Source organism: Pan paniscus, chromosome X (genome assembly GCF_029289425.2).
Source record: "Pan paniscus chromosome X, NHGRI_mPanPan1-v2.0_pri, whole genome shotgun sequence".
NCBI classification, from domain to species: Eukaryota; Metazoa; Chordata; class Mammalia; order Primates; family Hominidae; genus Pan; species Pan paniscus.
The window spans coordinates 93,296,223-93,310,233 of record NC_073272.2 but is presented as its reverse complement, the minus strand read 5'-3'; the positions used below and the strand labels follow the sequence as shown (position 1 = coordinate 93,310,233).

At 35.5% G+C, this 14,011-nt stretch overlaps 1 protein-coding gene across 7 annotated transcripts in view; it reads right to left on the bottom strand.

The window, feature by feature from the left end:
- Positions 1 to 14,011, bottom strand: part of FAM133A (family with sequence similarity 133 member A) — a 39,480-nt gene that overhangs the window by 13,978 nt on the left and 11,491 nt on the right. For 4 of the 7 annotated variants that reach the window (XM_034950565.2, XM_014343501.3, XM_003810375.3 and 1 more), the window contains exon 3: positions 729 to 817. The exons of 2 other annotated variants lie outside the window; for them this stretch is intronic. The gene's annotated coding sequence lies outside the window, so the exon portion shown is untranslated. The remainder of the gene's footprint in view (positions 1 to 728; positions 818 to 14,011) is intronic. One more of the 7 variants, XM_034950568.2, reaches the window with a different exon arrangement.

The following is a 14,011-nucleotide window of genomic DNA, read 5'->3' as shown; positions in this document are numbered from 1 at the left end:
AACCAAAGACCTTAACTAAATCTATGAACTCCAACCTAAATAATTTAGCCACTGATTAACTCTTCCTCTTTATCTTCTGCCAAATTCATTCTCCCCTCTGTCTGTACTTCAAGCTCAGTAGCTTCTTTCTTTCAGTATCCCTGATATGCCATATTCCCTCTGCCCAAGACCTTTTCAAGTAGTATTCCCTCCCTAAGTGCAACCTTAGTATCATTTACATAGGGAAGCCTTTCTTGATGTCCTTGAAAAAGTTAGGTGTGGTAATCATACTCTAATTATTTGTGTAATCATTTGTTTAATACCATTTCCCCCCACTAGATCGTGGATTCTATAAGGAAAGGATTCATGTCTTGAGAGTTCACCACTGAAGCTCTCAAAAAAATAAGCAAATATACATGCTATTATTTATCTCATTTACAAACCAAAAGAAACCACCTGTATTAACCTCATTTCCTCTAAAATCTATTGCTCCATTTCTCTGCTTACTGTTTTAGCAAAACTGGAAATAGCTACTTATACAAAGTTTTCAACTCCTTTCCTCTCAGTCTCTCTTGAACTCATAACAATGGAACTTTCACTTCAAACACTCCATGGGAACTTTTCCTCTCTAGGTTATGAATGACCTCCATGTCACTAAATCTCATGATCAATGATTATTCTTCATTTTAACCTCATGGATCAGCATAATTTGACAGAGTGGATCACTCCCTCTTCCTTGAAACACTTACCTCAGTTGGCTTGCAGGATAACACACACTCTAGGTTTTCCTCTCACCTTTTCCAGCTGCTTCTTTCCAGGTTCCTTTTCAGGTTCTCCACTTTTACCACAGATAAATGAGAAATAAGATAATGTTTGTCAAAGTTATTGCACTAACATGGCAGTAAGTTTTAGGTTACAGAACTAAAACTTAGAGTAACAAAAAATGTAAGAAAATTTGAGGAGGTATGTGACCACAAGAAAATACTGTTTTATCAGGCAAATTAATCACCCTTTTTAGAAAGTTACGATTAGCACTTTCTTAACATTATTGTTATTTATTCAATTGTAAACAACTATCTACTATAAATAACTATAGATTGCTCCCTGCTCTCCCACTTTTTCTACCTATAATTGTTTACCTAACGTATTTCTTCCTCACTGCCTATTGAAACCACTCTACCCTCAATCTAATCATTGTTCTAAAACCCAATTTCTTTAAACAAAATTCTTCCCCATCACCTACACTTCTATTTTATATTTCAATAGTGCTTTAAACCTAATAAAGTAAATTAATGAAAGAGCGACTGGGGTAATATTTATAAAATAATTTTCCCCACCCTAAGTAATCTAAGAAATAAATTCATTTTTAATGTTCCTCAGTGTCCCTGAACTTTGATTGCCAACAAAAACTGATGAATATAGAACTCTGACAGTAAAAACAGCTATTCCTAAAAAACAGGAACTCAAAGTATGGTCCCATGACCATGGGCATCTTCAAGATCCTTTCAGGGAGTCTCCAAGGTTCTCCTTTTCCTAACTATGTATTTGTGTAAGGTCTGATTTTCTTCATATACTTCAACTAAAATATCATATCACAACAGACTGAATGTAGAAACAGATAAGAAAATTATTAAGCTAGGCATTAAGGAGATTTTAAAAAATATGCAATAGTATATCTTGTTTTCACTAAATGTTTTTAATTTGGAAAATACAGTTATATTTTATAAAGTGTTACCTGGTTAACAGGTAATGGGTTTATTCTTGGTATTTTCAAACGGGTTAAATATTGTAAACATTTCTCAGTTTTACTTTTAATACCACAAATATCAATAGCTACTATATATCAGATATTATTTACCACATAAATAAATGCTTTTTAAGGTTCTTGGTAATTTGTAACAGTGCAAAGGAATCCTGAGATTAAAAAGTTGGAGAAACTTTGCTCTGAAAAAGTGTTTCTCAAATAATACCCACTGACCACCTGTCTTATTTTTATTAAAAACATATTTTATTTTTAATATATTAACCTGCCTATGATATATTATATATATATATATAACTTGCCTATATTTGTTAAAAATACAGATTTTTGATTTTGCAGAATGCCTACTAAATCATAATTTTGGGGGAACTTGTCATGAGTTTACATTTTCAACATGGTCTCCGGTTGATTCTTATACACATTAAAATTAGAAAAATCAAGGGAAGGGGTATATAGACTTTGAAGTCTGATTAATTCAAACTCTAGTTCGGACACTTCCTGGTTGTAACCCTAGCCTACCCTACCTTTTTTTTTTTCTTTTTGAGACGGAGTCTCACTCTATCGCCCAGGCTGGAGTGCAGTGGCGCGATCTCGGCTCACTGCCAGCTCCGCTTCCCGGGTTCACGCCATTCTGCTGCCTCAGCCTCCCGAGTAGCTGGGACTACAGGCACCCGCCACCATGCCCGGCTAATTTTTTGTATTTTTAGTAGAGACGGGGTGTCACTGTGTTAGCCAGGATGGTCTCGATCTCCTGACCTCGAGATCCCCCCGCCTCGGCCTCCCAAATTGCTGGGATTACAGGCGTGAGCCACTGCGCCCGGCCGCCTATACTACTCTTAAGCAATTTCCAGCTCTTAGTTTCCCCTCCCCCTATGTCCCGAATCCTATTCTAACTGCATATACTCAATTAAATAATTGCTCATTTCTTGAAGAAGCTCCAAGATTTTGTATCAGAGAAGTTTTAGAGGCAGTAATCCGGGTCTGAGAGAAAGAACACTGGAAAGGAAACTTGCACTTCCATAAGAGACGCGTTGTTTTTACTTAAATTGTTTTGAGGTGGCTATGAGAAGATGATGGCGATTTTGATGGGATTCTGTCTCCCAAGCTACTCCTTGGCATCGACACTTACCTGTTTGCTTCTGCTATTGAACAGAGAGGGCCCCCTCAGAGGATTTTATTTTCTGTTCTTCACCTCCAAGCATACGGCGGGTGAAGGTGGCAGCCATTTTGTCTTGCCCTGGCCCCAACCCAAATCAGTTATTTTTATCGAGCTGCCTGGTAACTCCTCAACGCTCGTTGTAGTTTGAATACACAGCTCTGACCAATCACAGGCTTAGAACTGGTTAGACTGTTACCAATTCAGTCAGTTAACAGAAACCTAACAGAAACCCATGAAATTTTGCCCAGCAGTGAACTATCCTTTTAAGAAAGTTTTCCTCTGTATAAAAGTGCTGCTCATAGTTCATTAACCCTCAGGATGAGAATTATACAGTGATGTTTAAAAATGCAGATTCCTGGCCAGGCGCAGTGGCTCACGCCTGTAATCCCAGCACTTTGGGAGGCTAAGGTGGGTGGATCACAAGGTCAGGATATCGAGACCATCCTGGCTAACATGGTGAAACCCCGTCTCTACTAAAAATACAATAAAAAATTAGCCAGGCGTGGTGGCGGGCGCCTATAGTCCCAGCTACTCGGGAGGCTGAGGCAGGAGAATGGCATGAACCCGGGAGGCGGAGCTTGCAGTGAGCAGAGATCGCGCCACTGCACTCCAGCCTGGGCGAAAGAGTGAGACTCTGTCTCAAAAAAAAAAAAAAGCAGATTCCTGTGTTTCATCCCAGACCAAGTGTGTCAGAATCTCTGGGAATAAGACCTAGGAATTTAAAAAATGTCTTCAGGGGCCTGGCATGGTGGCTCACGCCTGTAATCCCAGCACTTTGGGAGGCCTAGGCGGGCAGATCACCTGAGGCCAGGAGTTCGAGACCAGCCTGGCCAACGTGGTGAAACCCATCTCTACTAAAACTACAAAAATTAGCCAGGCGTGGTGGCACGCGCCTGTAATCCCAGCTACTCGGGAAGCTGAGGCAGGAGAATCGCTTGAATCCAGGAGGCGGAGGTTGCAGTGAGCCGAGATTGCGCCATTGAACTCCTGCCTGGGCGACAAGAGTGAGACTCCATCTCAGAAAAAAAAAAACAAAAACAAAATGTCTTCAGGTTATTATGATAGAAACTAAAGTCTGAAAACCATTGCCATAGGAAAAATTTCACATAAAAACAATACAGAGAATAGGAAAAATATGCATATTCTCTATCATCACCTAGTTCTTTTACCAACTGCAAACAGATGGATGTTGTCACCAACATGCCCTTCTATATAGACATATTTATTTCCTTCCAATTAGACACTATTATTCTGCAGTGTCCCAGTAGCACCAAGAGTAGTGAGGCTAATTCTCCCTGTCTAAAGTCATAAGATATTTAAGTATAAATTAGAATGCCCATGCAATAGCTTATACTGGGAAATATTATAAACACAGGAATGTTTAGTTTGATAACCAGCATATTACATCTCTATTAAAGGATATACATACTTTTGTATGTATATCATACATTAAAATCATAATCAGAGTTTTCCTTGGTGAGCCTGGAATCATTAAAAAGAGAGTCAGTAGATTTTTTTAATGATCACTGCCTCAAGGTTTAATTTGATGTACTTACCCATCTCCATCATTGAGATAGGGACTAGAATATTCCAATCTACTAATCTGGACACCCTCTTTCCCAGACAGTGCTGGAAACCTGCAACTAGCTCTCTGATTTTCCCTAATAGAGCTGTTTTCTTTCTGATAATTCATTCTCCTGTTAAATGATTAGATTTTACTTTTTCAATTTATAATCACGGTCTATTTGTGTCTCCTTCAGACTCAACCAAAACTCTGGGTGTTTCCAAACTGAATTATCTACTCACCAGTCATCTCTTGGGTTAATTTTGCAGGTGTTTTATCTTACTGGGGATTTAAATTTTTCCTAATTTCACCTTGAATTTCTGACCCCTTTGTATTGATTTCACACGATACATCGAATTTTAAAAGTACAAGCAATCAACTTTTAAAGAGATCTCAAGAATGTTTAGTATAAAGTCTACTAATTGTAAAAATCCCATGGCAGAAGTTTTTCATTGTGTTATATTAACTGGAGAATATTTTCAAAGTGGTTTACTGCAAAAAAAAAGATATTCCATATGAAAATATTATAAACAAGCATGTAATATCATCTTTCTCAAAAGATGCTCAGTAATATTGACATTTTTCATCTGCATTTTGCATTTCTACCTCTGCTTCTCTTGATCTTACTCTCACTTTCTAAACATACAAGATGATCCCTGTGCTGCCAACCAAATGTTATTTTTTCTCTGTGCTCACTTGTTCTTTCCCTTTAAAAAAAATATACCTTGGGTTTTGTAAAAGGTCTAAAATACAGGTGCTTTATTGTACTGGATAATAACATTTTAATTTTAACAAATATTATATTCATAATCTATTATCTAGGTAATTCTTTATTCAACCTTTTACACTGTGGAAATAGTTCAAAAGAGCAATTTGAAAGAAGCAAATGCTAACCTTGTTGTTACTTCAAAGTTAAAACTTTCTTATAAAACTTCTATAAGAAACATTAGTTACAAAAAGCAAAAGCAATAAAATTAGTACTAAAATGCATGGATGAATGCTACCTTTAGAAGGGGTTTGGACTTCAAAAAGGGTTCTAATGTTGCATCTTAACTTGTAATGGTTATGAAACCATAGGCTGATCTTTTAGTCTTTATTAGGATAGTCTTCACATTGGTAAAATGAAAAATGCTGTCTCTACCTTGTGGGTTTTTGTGAAAATCAAATATAGTACTAATAGGGGCACACTTCAAAAAGGCAAACGTGTCATACTGATGTAATTTCATATTGTTAGAATTATTATTATTAAGAATTATCATGCTGTCACAAGGATATAAAGGGAGGACCATGTGGCTCTATTTAACAAAAATTCCAAAGCAAATTTTGAAATTAAAGAATATATATCTCAGTGACATTACACTCTCTCTCTCTCTCTCAAGCTTTTAGGAAGCTCCTATACATAATACAGATGGCTATACAAATATTGTACACTGGGTTTGCCCAGCTTGCATACATATTATTTATTCTTTTCTCTGTCCAGTCCATCTTCCATACTGCCAACTCTAGTTACCTACTTTAAAATAAAACCCTGACTTTTTAAAATGTCATTAGTTTGTCAGAAAGACCCTGGCTTCCACTTGCTTCTCCAAACTCATCTCCCCTTAACTTTCTTCCTCTTATTCTCTTTTCTTTTTGACTCATCACTATAACTCCTATGCTACAGCCCTAGAAAATACCTTACAGTTCCTCAAATATTTCTGGGTCTTTTCTAACTCTTTGAGTTTAAACAATCATATTGTTTCCTTTGGCTGGAAACCTTTCCTTTAATCCCTGACTTTTCTGATCCTCTTAGTAGGAATTAATTTCCTTCTACCCTGTATTTCCATGACATGTTGTTCACTCATTCATTCAAACAATATTTATGGAGTGTCTATTATGTTCCAAACACTGTGCTAGGAAATGCTGACAACATGGAAGTAAACAATACAATCATGGTTCCTAACCTCATAGATTTTATGGATGTTCATATTAAATAAATCACAAGTAACTACATAATTAAAAATATGACAGTGCCATAATGGTTCAATAGCAGCACATAACTACTACCTAGTCTACAGGATCCTTAGGGAAGCAATGATGATTTATTCACCCATTATTTCCTGTGGTATTGAATATATAAGAAGTGCTGGAATATATCTGTTTGTTTATTTAAATTACATAGCCAATCTCAGTAACTGTTTCATCACCATGCTAAACATAGTCTATTCAATGCAAAAAAAGGAAACTATTCAGTAACCTAAATGTTTTGTCTTTATAAGACAAGTGGTAGTTTAACATGTTTTTTGACTGAATTGGCATCTCAATACATACTATGTTACTGAGCATTTGGAGCTAGAAGCACTTGGAACATAAATTCTCATAAAAATACACAGATGACAGAACTTCCAGTTATGACCAGATGAGAAGATCAGGAAATCCTTTCCCACAGAAGAATTACAGGTTGAGTATACCTAATGTGAACATCAGAAATCCAAAGTGCTTCAAAATCCAAAAGATTCTGAGTGGCAACACGACATTCACAGGAAATATTCATTGGAGCATTTTGGATTTTGAATTTTTGATTAGGGCTATAGAATCGGTAAGTATAATGCAAATACTTCAAAATCCAAAAAATCCAAAATCTGAAACATTTCTGGTCCCAAGTCTTTTGGATAAGGAATATTCAACCTGTATAAGCCTGGACAAAATTAACAAAAGCAACCATTTTGGTACTCTGGAAATTAACCAAAAACATACCTCCATCTAAGAAGCATTTATGCTTGAAAAATCTCTGACTTTTGGATAAGAATAGTAGGTAACTGTGGCCTACAGCTGCTCCCATAACTCCCCACCCTTAGCTCATTTAGCTCAGAGGTTCTATCAGGACTCATACACCGAAAAACAAAACATTACTGAAAGAAATTAAAGAATATCTAACTAAATGAAGAGACATTTCATACTCTTGGGTTGGAAGGATCAACACTGTCAACATGGCAATTCTCCCTAGTTTGAATAATAGATTAAATCCAACCCCTATAAAAATACCAGCTGGCTTCTTCACAGAAATTGACAAGTTGATCTAAAACTGACACATTGATTGGAAGATTCGTATAAGAGTACAAGGGATCCAGAATAGCTGAAACAATCTTGAAAACGTAGAGTAAAATTGGATGACTCATACTTTCTGATTTCAAAACTTACTATAAAGCCACAGTTAAGACAATGTGGTGTTGACATATAATATAAATAAGTGGAGCAGAATTGACAGTTTAAAAACAAATGCATACATTTATGGTCAATTGATTTTCTACAAAAGGACAAAGACATTTCAGTGGTGAAAAGGATAATCTTTTCAACAAATGGACATTTGTGTATCCATCTTTTTTGAAAAGAAAGAAATTAGACACTTCACACCATATATAAAAAGTTAACTCAAAATAGATCACAGACCTAAATGTAAGATCTAAAGGTAAGAGCTAAAATTATAAAATTCTAGAAGAGAATATAGGAGAACATGTTGATGAGTTGGGGTTGGGCAAAGAGTTCTTAGGTAAAATATTGAAAGCATGTTTCAAAGAAGAAAAAAATTATATATTGGACTTCATCAACTTGTGTTACTCAAAAGTCATCATTAAAAGAACATAAGAGAAAATATTGCAAATCATACATCTGATCATATCCAGAATATTTGAAAAACTCTTACAAGTCAATAATTTTTAAGACCAAAAAATTAAAAATTGGCAAATAACTTGAATAAATATTTCTTCAAAGAAAATATATTAGGGAAATGCAAATCAGAAGTCCAACAAGAAACTACTACACATACACTAGAATGGCCATAATAAAAAAGGCAAATTATACCAAGTGTTGATGAGGACGCACAGAAAGTGGCCCACAGTGCATTTGCTGATGGTAATGTCATATAGTACAGCCACATTGGAAAATATTTTGGTAGTTTCTTAACAAATTAATCACAAATATACCATACAACACAGCAATTCTACTCCTAGAAATATATCCATGAGAAACAAAAACATTTGTCTACACAAATACATGTATGTAAACATGTATAATAGCATTACACATAATAACAAAAATAACTGGAAACAGTCCAAATATCCATCACCTAGTAAATGGATGAATAAAATGTGATACAGTCATACAATGGAATAGTATTCATCAATTAAAAAGAAAAATTATTGATCCATGCTATAACATGGACGGACCTCAGAAACATAAGTGAAAGAAGCCAGGCACAATGAGGAATATACTGTATGATTCTATTTAGATAAAATGTACAGAAAAGGCAAATTTATATAGACAGAAAACAGAAGAGTGTTTGCTTAAACCTGGTTGTAAAAACAAGGATTGACTGCTAACAGGCCCTAGATAACTTTCTGGGGAGACAGGAAAATTCTAACAATTATGGTGATGGTCCCACAACTCTCTATAAATTTGCTAAAATTATTGAATTATACACATATAATGAGTGAAATTTATGGTATGTAATTATATTTCAATAAAGGTTTTTAAAAAACACACAGGGATGCAGTAAATAAAAACAATTTAGTGGATTTTCTTAAGTCCTTACTTAGCTTTTTTAGGCTCACCGTATGCACCCATTTTCATAATTTCTACTTCTATACTAACACTCTTTACACCCAAGTCTATATCTCCAGCCCTGACTTCTAAGCCTTTTTTTTTTTTTTTCCAGTTTTCATCTCATATAGTTGGTTACCTCTTATACTACTCCTGGCAAAAGTTAACTCCTCCACCTCTTGCTTTCCTTCTCAATTTTCCCATACCTATTAGTGGCACCTATATTTTCCTATGTTTCTCACAACTTCAGTGTTGTTTTCAGTCTCCTTATCTTAATCCCACATTAAATTAGAAACCTAGTAAAACTGATTTTCTCCAAAGCATCTCTTAAATGTGCCCTTTCCATTGTCTCATCAAATAAGTCTTGCTCGTTTGATATCCTTATGCATAGGTGCTAAAGCAATCTACCTCACGTTCTATCTTCATATCACTATAGTCCTTGAAAACTTGTAGTGTCTTTAAATTTACATATGCATTTTTTCAACCAAAAATATCTGCTGAAAAAAAAACACAAATAAAAAATAACCATGGAGTACACTACTTATATGTAAACATACCTTGTTGATTATACTTCCAGATATTTTAATGCATATTTATACCCTTTATTTAAAAAAACAAGTTTATATACATAATATTTTGTAACCTGTTTGCATGACTAAATACTATATCATGATCATCTTTCTAAGTCAATAAATACTTATCACTATTGATAGCGGATTAGTATTCCTTTGGATAGGTGAACTTTATTTTATTTAATCAACTATTACTTTTACCAAAAATTTTTTAAATTAATTAAAAAATGATTGCTGTGGCCAGGTGCAGTGGCTCATGCCTGTAATCCCAGCACTTTGGGAGGCCGAGGTGGGAGGATCACCTGAGGTCAGGAGTTTGAGACAAGACTGGCCAACATGGTGAAACCTCGTCTCTACTAAAAATACAAAAATTAGCCGGGCATGGTGGCAGATGCCTGTAATCCCAGCTACTCGGGAGGCTGAGGCAGGAGAATTGCTTGAACCTGGGAGGCGGAGGTTGCAGTGAGCCGAGATCACGCCATCGCACTCCAGCCGCGGAGACTTTGTCTCATAAAAAAAAAAAAAAAGATTGCTGTTACCTATTATATTAAATCTAAATTTATAACCCTTGTATTCTCCAATACCATCTCTATATGTTCCAACATAATCCCTTTATGTCAGACAAAGCAATCTGCTTGTACCACATATATATATAGTTAAGTCATGCTTTTACATTTTCTTATATCCTTAGCACTGATATTTAAAATTTTTAGAGTATTTATTTTACTTATTTATATAATTGTTCTGGGGGTGTCTCATACTTGTATTTTTTTCTCTCCTAAATTAGATTGTGAGCTACTCCTAAAGCAATTTTCAAGTTTGTTTTTTCTATCCCCACAAAGCAATCAATATAGTGCTACATATACAGTAGGTAATTAAATTAGTATTGATTTAAATTAATGACTCACATTCTTGCATTCATTCATCATAAGTTCATTTGGCAAAAATGATTTTGAGAAAGTGAAATGAAATGAAAAACATTTATTATAAGTTAATGAACATCTACTACATACATAACACTGGGTTCTCAAGAAAACAAATAAATAAATGATACATGATCTCTCCTCTCAAGGGGTTTATAATCTATATGGGGAAAGTAAGGCACATAAATAGTTAGACAAACATACAAGACTACTATTCAAAAAAGATACTAACAAGCAATACATGATTAAAAGAAAATGAGGAAACAGAAAATCAGTGATTTGGGGACCAGTGAAAGGAGAGCTAAGTCTTAGAAAAGATAAGTTGAATATTAAAACATGAGAGATTTGGAGAAAAGGCAATCCTTACACACTACTGATGGGAATGTAAATTAGTATAGTCATTTTGAAAAAACAGTTTGGTGGTGCCTTAAAAAACTAAAAATTGAACTACCATATGATCCAGCAATCCCACTGCCTGGTGTATATCCCTCCGCCAAAAAAAAAAAAAAGAAAGAAAAATCAGTATATCAAAGATGTATCTATATTCCCATGTTTATTGAAGCAATTTTCATAATAGCCATGATATAGAATCAACCTAAATGTCCATCAACAGATGAATGGACAAAGAAAATGTGATATACAAGCATAATGGAATGCTATTCAGCCATAAAAAGAGTGAAATCCTGTCATTTGCAGCAACATGGATGAATCTGAAGAAGATTATGTTAAGTTAAATAATCCAGAGACAGAAAGATTCCACATGGTCTCACTAATATGTAGAATTTAAAAAGTTGTTCTTATGGAAGTAGAAAGTAGATTAGTGGTTACCAGAGGATGAGGAAGGTAGTGAGTTAGTCGGGGGATGGGAAGAGATTGGTCATTGCTACAAAGTTACAGTTAGGAAGAATAGATTCTGGTGTTCTATTGCATAGTAAGATGACTAGAGTTATCGACAATGCATTGTATATTTCAAAATCGCTAGAAGAAAGGTTACTGAATGTTCATCACAAAGAAATGATGTTTAAGGTGATGCATATGTCAATTGCCCTAGTTGATCATTATATAATATATATACATGTACCAAAACACCATGTTGTAACCCGTAAATATGTATAACCATTATGTGTCAATCACACATCTTTTTAAATTTTTAAAACATTTTAAATTTTATTTCAATAGTTTTTGGGGCACAGGTGGTCTTTGGTTACATGGATAAATTTTTTAGTGGTGATTTCTGAGATTTTAGTGCACTAATCACCTGAGCAGTGTACACTGTACCCAATATGTAGTTGTTTATCCCTCACCTCTTCCCACCCCTCCATCCGAGTCCCCAAAGTCCATTATATCATTCTTATGCCTTTGCATCTTCACACTTAGCTCCCACTTATAAGTGAGAACATACGATATTTCTTTTTCCATTCTTGAGTTACTTCACTTAGAAAAGTAGCCTCCAGCTCTATCCAAGTTGCAGCAAAGGCCATTTTATTCCATTTTATGGCTGTTGTATACATACCACATTTTCTTTATCCACTCAGTGGTTGATAGGCATTTAGGTTGGTTCCACATTTTTGCAATTGTGAATTACATTGCTATTAAACATGCATGTGCAGTCATACATCCTTTTACAAAGTAACAGGTCAAAAGCATTGCAGGCAGTGGGAATGAGCTGAGTGAGAAAAGCAGATAGGAAAATTCAGGGCTCATGCAGAGGAAAATTAAGTTTGGAAAAGTAGGCTGAGGCCAGACAGTGAATGGCCATGAATGTCTGATAAATGAGTCTAGACTTGTTAAAATAGCCCTTTACTAAGCACTATTATGTGACTGGTGGGTCACATGCCTAGTGGGCATCTTTTGTACATTAGATATTGGAAATCCATTTCCTCTGTCTCATGGCACTCTTGTTTTCTTTTGAGAGTAGTCAAGTGAGACTATGACCAGCAGCCTCATCCTCCTATAGCCAAGTGGCAAGTAATTGAATTAAAAATGACTGACGTTCCAGTTTATCTCAGCCTCAACATCATGATTAGACTATTCTGGCTATGGGGCCATGTTGTATTCCCTGTTTCCGTGGTCTGCGGGGCTACTTCAGTTTCTGCCTGTTTCCACACCTGACTCACTAGCCTCCCATTGATTCTGTGAGACCCTGATATTTTTCCAATGAATTAAATATTACATAAGTTAGCCAGAGTCTATTTCTGTTGCTTGTAACTAAAAAGTCCTAATTGACATAGCTATGTATTATTTTCCACATTTCACTGAAAAGAAGACTTTGTATTTGTGAAATTTAGTAAATTCCCAAGGCCACACAGCTAGCAAGTGGTAAATGTGGGTATGTTTGACTCTGGAATCTAAGTTGTATAAAATTACCTACTAGAGGCTATGTGTCAGGCCAAGGTTTAAACTCTAATTTAAATCTTCAAAACTGATGTTCTTATCCCTATGTCATTCTGGCTTTAAATGAGAAGTGACTGCAGATTTTAGAGAAGGGTATGATATAAAGAAAATTACATTTTAAAAGGGTTATTTTTTTTTTTTTTTTTTTGAGATGGAGTCTCACTCTGTCACCCTGGCTGGAGTGCAGTGGCGCCATCTAGGCTCACTGCAGCCTCCGCCTCCCAGGTTCAAGTGATTCTCTGCCTCAGTCTCCCGAATAACTGGGATTACAGGTGCCTGCCACCACGCCCAGCTAATTTTTGTATTTTCAGTAGAGACCAAGTTTCACCATGTTGGCCAGGCTGGTCTTGAACCCCTGACCTCAAGTGATCTGTCCGCCTTGGCCTCCCAAAGTGCTGGGATTACAGGCATGAGCTAGCATTCCTGGCAAAAGGGTTAATTTCAGAGTATGTAGGCTGGAAGGGAAGCAAGAGAGCTTGAGGTTGGAAGATAAATGAAGAAGGTGAGGTGAATAATCCATGTGGGAAATGACAGAAGTCTAAACAGTGAAATGATGGTTGGAACGTAAGACAGTGTAGAAGGGAACAATTATTAGAATATTCTATCAGTTTTCATGGCTATCTCTCTGAAATTTGCATCCTATTAATTTTTCTTTTTACTATTTTATAATAACTTTGGTCCAATGACTTCAAATTTCAGTCCAGTAAGCATAAGTCTTACTGAATTAAACAGAATCTCTTGGTAAGCATATTATAAACTTATAAGCATGCATAGATCATTTGCAGCTAAATTAGGTACACATCATTTGCAGAAAAAGTGCAATCTGCCTAGTGATTTTATGATCGAGCAATATTTTATAGGTTGAAATTTCTTCAAATCATCACAAAACTACAGGAAAAAAGGAGATCATAAAATTAAGATAGACATTTGTAGAAATTGGCTCAAGTTTTTTCCTACAAGAGTAAAAATAAACTTTTCAGAAGAATGGTTAGCCAACTCACGATCTTCATTTTTCAGGTAAGAAAAGTCTCTAGAAGCAAGAGTCATTTTTCTCCATTAAAAACAGCTGTACGAGTCAAT